The sequence below is a fragment of the Macrobrachium nipponense genome, chromosome 19 (genome assembly GCF_015104395.2).
Source record: "Macrobrachium nipponense isolate FS-2020 chromosome 19, ASM1510439v2, whole genome shotgun sequence".
Classification (NCBI taxonomy): Eukaryota; Metazoa; Arthropoda; class Malacostraca; order Decapoda; family Palaemonidae; genus Macrobrachium; species Macrobrachium nipponense.
In genome coordinates, this window is record NC_061088.1 from 39,395,496 (window position 1) to 39,402,994 (window position 7,499).

Genomic DNA, 7,499 nt, shown 5'->3' on the forward strand with positions numbered 1-7,499 from the left:
TCATTCTGCTTGATTTTTGTGTCTAGTTGATTCATAAGGTACCTGGAGGCGCTGGAATAAGTAACAAACTAGACAAGCTTTCCCGACATGCATTGCTAGTAGCAGAAATGCGAATTCTGAGTTAAACGTATTTTTATAAAGTGAAGAAAACTAACACTTCGAGGAACAATATCTTGGCATAGTAAGAAAATGTGTAATTTTCTGCCATCCAGCAACGTTGTTCACTCTATGATACGGCGACAATTTCCATTCTTAGAAATTTTTGCTCTGTATAAGTCAGTGATTGCGTTCTTTAAACGGTCCTGAAGCGTCTGCTTGTGATGGCGTTGACCATAGGAAGGGGTGCGTTTTATCAACTGAAATGCCTTATTTATTTATTTATAATTATTAGAGCTTAAGAGTTTACATAACAAATGGGATTATTTTTGCCATTTTATTACATTATAATGTCATGAAACTGCTTAATTCAATTATATTATGAATATTTCAACATAACTTCTAAATTTGGCTATACTACAACTTTTTTCTTACAATTTGGATATATATGACAGATTCCACTCCCATCAAACATACTGTGACCCTATTTTATATATTACGTATGTTTTTGCATTTAGACCAAGATAAATATGCTGCATGATCGCTGCGACAGTGAGACTTTGAACGAACTCCAGTGCAATCATGTTGCGTCTATTTCGAGCAGTGGCATTTCCTCACTTCCCGTGATAACTGGGTTGGAATAGCTACTTCGCGCAATGCGTACTGTACATTCTACTTGTCAAGGTGATTTTCTTTTATTTCTATTAATTGGTATTAGCTGGGAATAACTGCTTATTCAAATGCCGTAATGACGACTTACTCATTAATAAGGAAAATTCAATGAATACATCAAATCTCATACGGTCACTCACCAATACAAAATATATATATATAATATATATATATATATATATATATATATATATATATATATATATATATATATTATATATATATATATATATATATATGTGTGTGGTGTGTGTGTGTGTGTGCGTGTGTGTGTGTGTGCGTGTGTGTGTGTATAATTATGTATATTTGTGTAAGACTATTGTATCTGTGATCTGTCCTAGATAGTGACTCCAAGGGATGTAACTGGGCCGTGTTAACCCGTTATCTATCCACCTATGCCGTTGGGAATTTCCGAAAACAACATAAAAAAGACTGGAAATATGATAAAGATAATGACCCCTAAGAAATATAAGTTCTAGATAACGAACCCCCCAAAAGACCCTTGTGGTGTCGTTGAGTGCTGAGGGTGTGGCCAACGAGTTGGGGCTGCGGCAAGTGACGGGAGTCAGCGGTACGCACCACGAACCTGTATGTATCAAGATGGTACGTATATCCCTCGAGTCGACCATGTAGCAGCAGCACTCATTTCCGTCCAACGACTACTACCACTGTTGAAGTGCTACGTCTACCCAATTCGCTCCCATTTCGTGACTCCTTTACACTTAACAGCTTAAGTCTCTCAGGTAATCAAGTGTGATATTTTCAATCAATTCAGCTGGAAACCGGGAAAGGGGTCTCTAGCAATACTTCACCTTTACAGTGGAGTTACGCGAAGAGACGTTCTTAGCACATTCGGTTGAACGAGGTTTTCAAGCAAGTGTTACTAAAAGTAGATGGACATTTTTTTCTATTTGCGTCCAGGGAAGTGGAACCGTTATTGATACCAAGTGATCGCAATACCGCAGAGATTGATTTTGGATGTTCAAACTCTTGCACAGTAGTAGTCGTGCATGGAAAAAGGGACAGACACTGAACGCAGTTTTAAATGCGTAACAGTATCCTCTCGTTCTGAAGTAAACCATGTTGGCTTAGGAGACCGTTCCAATGTTAGTGAAACACTGTAGTTGCAGAAGAGGTTATCGCAGAAAGTAACTAAATGAGAAGGTGAGTAATGAAATGTTCACATTCAGCCCGTTATCGACGTACTTGTGAATACACACGCATGATTGTTTAAACACACGCACACTCATCATGGTTTTCGAGGAAAACTTCAACATCGTTCACAGCCGCATTCATACTTTTGATGTTTGATCGTGGATGAACCCTCAAGAGGTACATGAGATTTCCACCATCCTTTCCCCTTCATAAGCCGACAGATAGGCTCAGCAGCAATTCGTCTAACAGCCTTCCACGCACTGCCAATCAACTCTCGCGCTTTCTGGTTATGTTTCCAGTACGTCTTTCAAACCACTATAGTATATCCTTTCTTTCCACATGACTAAACCATCGCAAAGCAAACTTACCCAGTCTTCCACTTGCGCTAACATCTCATACAACAACTTCCACATGTCTCGATATTTCTCCGTCTTATGTAAAGATCAGTAATCAGCAAGAAGAAAAACCAGGGTTAAAGTCCGATTGTTTGTCATTATCCCGATGACTTGCATGCAATTGCATAGGAGGAGGTACAATGAATGCCAGTATGTCATATTAAAACTTTATGGTTACTCAAAAATATCAATATGATCCATAGCTATCTGAAATCAAAATCGCTTTTTATCTCTGCATACATAGCCTGCAATGTCCAGGGGCATGGAACTCTGGCAGACTACTTTTGCCGTAGCGATACATTCCTTTGATCGTGTGGGCTGTTTTTGCCGTAGCGATATAGTATTTCTTAGATCGCGTGCATAAAGTAAGTTTTTATGCCCTTATATAGATTTGCTATAGTTCCGAAGCTGAATATCTGTGCTTTGTTTCAGTAGATTCAAGAAGTCAAAGGAATAAATAGATGAAAAAAACAGTCTGTCATTTGCATCGTGTAAAACTCCAATGAATTACTCTTAATGAAGTTTCTGCCTACTTTCGCTCGGTAAACCATGACGTATTTGAAACCTTGTCAACAACTTTCTTAGTGATGTTTCTTTTATTGGTTTCTGCATAGAGATGTTTATGTTCATGATGCTGATGTCCTTTTGAAGCAGAATATTTTTTACTTGGTCGAAGAATATAGTCAGAGAAGAAAACTAATAAAATAAAGGTTGAAATCAGTCAAGAATAAATGTTTGTAAGCCACAATAAATATACTGTATATATAAAAGGTCTAAAGAATACCGTATGGTATAATTTCCCACACCCAGCCTAACACGTCAAATTACCTTCCACAGTGATTTGAGCATATAGCCATGTAATTCTGCCAATGTTTATATGTAGTTTACTTTTTAGTTAATGTGACTAAATGCAGTTCATTCTGCAGAAGGTGAATGATGATGAGATCTTCCTAGATGACTGAAGTAATGATACGTCACAATGTATGAGATATCTTAGGCAAAGAATGGGAGGCATCTTTGTAGATGATAGAACGTCCAAGGTAAATTCATAAAACGTAACACTTAATTGAACAGGAATCTGCGGTTTGTCGAATTCGAAGAAATGAAGTCTTCATAAAACTCTGAGTTAACAAGCAGAAGTGTATGAAAGTAATCATCATTAAAGATGTTTTAAAAGATTTTTTTTTTTTAAATGGAAGGCCAAAAGGAGAGAGAGGCGATTAATTCTTGTAGTACAATGTTCATATGAGTACCTAATATTTCATTTTCATTAATGTATATATATATATATATGTGTGTGTGTGTGTGTTTCTATTGGTGTATCTTAAGGAGTTCAAAGCGCGTTTCATATGCTTTCTGCGTTGCTGTATGAGGTTTTTCATGTTACAGTAGTAGTTTATACAGAGGGCTTATCCACAATTCAGCGGTTTTTTTTTTTTTTTTTTTTTTTTTTTTTTTTTTGTACGGATGTGGTGGTAGTGTCGCTTATTTTGTATTTTCTTTGGAGGCATGCTTGTTTCTGGATAAGTTATATATGTGTGTGTCTATGTATGTATACATTATATACATATAATACGTCATGTATATATATATTATATATCCTTTAATATCTAAATTCACTTTACTCCCAAATGATATATTTTAATATATGTACCGAAGGGGAATTTTAGTTTGATAATAATTTCGTCCCCCCATGGGATCGAACCACCGTCCAAGTGGACAGGGACGAAATCAGGACAGTCAGTGACTGTCCTGATTTCGTCCCCGTCCACTTGGACGGTGGTTCGATCCCATGGGGGGACGAAATTATTATTCAACTAAAAAATTCCCCTTCGGTACATATATGAAAATATATCATTTGGGAGGTAAAGTGAATTTAGATATTAAAGGACATTTGTAGCTTGAATTGATATATAAATGGATCACGGTTCGATGTGATAATTATTCATATATATATATATATATAATATATATATGATATATATATATATATATATATAGATACATACTATATGTGTGTGTCTGTGTATGAGGCTTGGTAGTAGCGTGGACTTTTTAACTCTCAAACAGGAACCATTTGCTTGCTTGCATCGCTTCAATACGTAGATGAAGCTATCTTCTCTCACTCACACAGTATTTGCATCCACCAAAATAACTATATTAAATTGGGTGGAAATAAACTTGTGATTCCCTAAAATACATTTATTATTTCTTTAACTGTTTATATAAACTCCACCTTAACTTCTGGGTAGTAGAACCGAGTCTATCTTTAAAGCACTTATCACTTTTATGAGTCGACACTTGGGACTTAGATTCTTTCGTAAGTCACTGGGCACTCGTGAAGAAACTTATAAGTCCATAAATCACTGATGCCCGAGTCACATAGCCCGCAGTCGCACCGCCACACACTCAACACTTCCCTTTACTTTCTGCCTTGCTCTCCTCCGTTCCCATCCCTCGTGCCAACGGTTTATATGTGGTCTTTAGGTTAGAAGAATAATTTATTTACTTTCGTCTGAAAAAGAGTTCACTTTTCATTTTAATTCTCGTGCTACTTTCCCATTGCACTTCGATCACGACTGGATGATGTCATGGCAAACATCCCGTAAGAGGTCGTCACTATGTGAGATCAAGACTCACGTTGTCCGGTACTGGCTCCTACTCGCTTTTGACCTTTGATCTTCAAAGATTAGTTTGACCCCTTTTTAACCTCTGCACGTTTGATCTTCACTTTATGGACATGAATAACACATTTAATGAGTAACACTTGTTATTCTCTCATGGTTTATCAAATATTCCTGTATATGCCCTTCGATTATCACCCGCTTGTGTTATAGTCACGTTCTAGTTTATATATATTATATATATATATATATATATATATATATACATATACATATATGTGTGTGTGCGTGTTTGTGTATGTATGTATAACTGAATCACGAAAGTTTGGAAAGTGATAAATGCATAAATAAAGGTATAAGCCACGAAGGAAAGTGAAACACTGGAGTATCTACAAGATCTTTCGACTCTACGTCCTTTACTTAGCAGACTGACATACATGAGAAACTTAGAGGACAAGGAAGGCTTGTATGAATTTACAGATAGGGATTATAAGGAGATAAGTACCTAGAATCCAACACACCTGGAGAATTATTAACCTTCCCAAATGAACATAAATATGGGTACAATTTAAGAGGTCTACAAAAAAATTAAGTCCAGTTGCTCAGACACAGGGACAAGACAATTAAAGGATTATCCAGGGCGGCAGCTGACCATATTCAAACCTTTGGTAAACAAAAACTTATTCACAAAACATATTAAACATACATATACAAAGAAAATATTTCTTCTTCTTCTTTTTCCCAGCTGGTTCCCATTTTTATATGCGGTCGCCGTTTCCATCTATAACTATCCTGCGTTTCTGCCTCATCAATTCCCTTCTCATGTAAGTCTCCTTTCACACAGTCCTTCCATGTCTTACTTGGTCTCCCTCTTCTTCTTCTTCCTTGAATCTCCATCCCCATAGTAAGTCTCCCAGTGTGGTCCTCATCTCTCCTCAACAGGTGTCCATACCATCTCAGCCTCCCCTCCTGCACTTTCTTTGATTCTTCCACCACCTTAGTCGACCCCCTTATGTAGCCATTTCTGATCCTATCCTCTCTTGTCACCCCAGACATCCACCTAAGCATTCTCATTTCTGCCACATCCATCTTCTTCTCCTCTGTTTTTCTCATGCTTGCTGTTTCCGTACCATAGAGCATTCCTGTTCTTACCACAAAGAAAATATTTATAAGGCGACTAATTTGTAGTTAAGTCTGTGATTGTATCTTTGAGATCATTCTTAAACATGCTACAAATACAAGGGTCTAAATGAAACAGGCCAAGACTAATATTTAAATTACAATGGGAAGTAAGTTGTATAATGGCAGATTCTAAAAGATTTCGTGATAAGACCTCTTTTGATCTTGCAATTACTGAACTACCAATCCAATTTACCCTGTGGTTGTTTTCACTCAAATGAATGAAAATTGCATTGGATTTTTGCCAGTTCTGACAGAATATTTATGCTGTTTGAGTCTTACTTCTAGGCCTTTGCTAGACTGTCCGACATAAAAAGATGGGCAGTCCATACATGGAATTTTATGTTGTTACTTTTCCTGGGGCCATTTTTTGTTATTAATATTCCTTTTAGTGTATTATTATGGTTTCAAAACCATTAAAATAAGGCAAGCTGAGAATGTTCGTAGAAGTTTCTTTCTCCGCGTTAGTTACACTATAAAACTTTTTGTGTGCTTTATTATAGCAACTATTTAATATATGTGAAGGGTAACATAAATCTGTCATTATTTTTCTTATGCATTCAATTTCTTGATCCAAATATTGGCGACCAACAATGCGCAATGCTCGTAAAAACTTAGAAGAAAAAAATTGATATTTTGATATTAAGATGATGGCCTGAATAGAAATGAACACAAGTTAAGTTGTTGGTTGGTTTCCTATGAATACTGAATTTACATTGAAATGGTTCTCTATGTATCAAAACATCTAAGAAACGGAGGCAATTGGGTTTTTTCAATTCTAGAGTAAACTTAATTGATGGTACATGGTTATTTAATTTAGAGAGTAAACATTTACATCAATATCAGCAGGTAAAACAGCTAAAATATCATCAACATATCTATACTACTTTAATGGAATAAAAATGATATTAGGTAAATATCGTTTTTCAAAGAATTTCATGTACAAGTTTGAAAGTATCTTAGTAATGAACTAACTCGGAATGAATTACCTTATCCTGTAAGTCACATGATTTCACTCACTAGGTTGTGCATTTGTGATTGTAAGTTTACATTCAATGGTGAATTTTATCAACAAATATTTGGCATGGCAATGGGGAACCCTTTATCAACACTCCTCTCAAACTTGTACATGGAATTCTTTGAAAAACGCTATTTACCTAATATCATTTATATTCCTTTAAAGTGGTATAGATATGTTAAAGATATTTTATTGATGTAAATGATTTACTCTAAAGTAAATTTTTAGATGTTTTGATACATAGAGAACCATTTCCATGTAAATTCATTATTTATTGGAAACCAACCAACAACTTAACTTATGTTCATTTCTATTCAGGCCACCATTTTAATATCAATATATCAATTTTTTCTTCTTATT

The 7,499-nt window shown here is 35.7% G+C and overlaps 1 long non-coding RNA gene across 1 annotated transcript in view; it reads left to right on the plus strand.

Annotated features, from left to right (window-relative positions):
* The first annotated feature begins 1,377 nt into the window (after positions 1–1,377).
* The window catches only part of LOC135216460 (uncharacterized), a 26,524-nt gene continuing 20,402 nt past the window's right edge, over positions 1,378–7,499 (plus strand). Inside the window, exon 1 of the long non-coding RNA XR_010314884.1 lies at positions 1,378–1,511. This is a non-coding gene — a long non-coding RNA (uncharacterized LOC135216460). The remainder of the gene's footprint in view (positions 1,512–7,499) is intronic.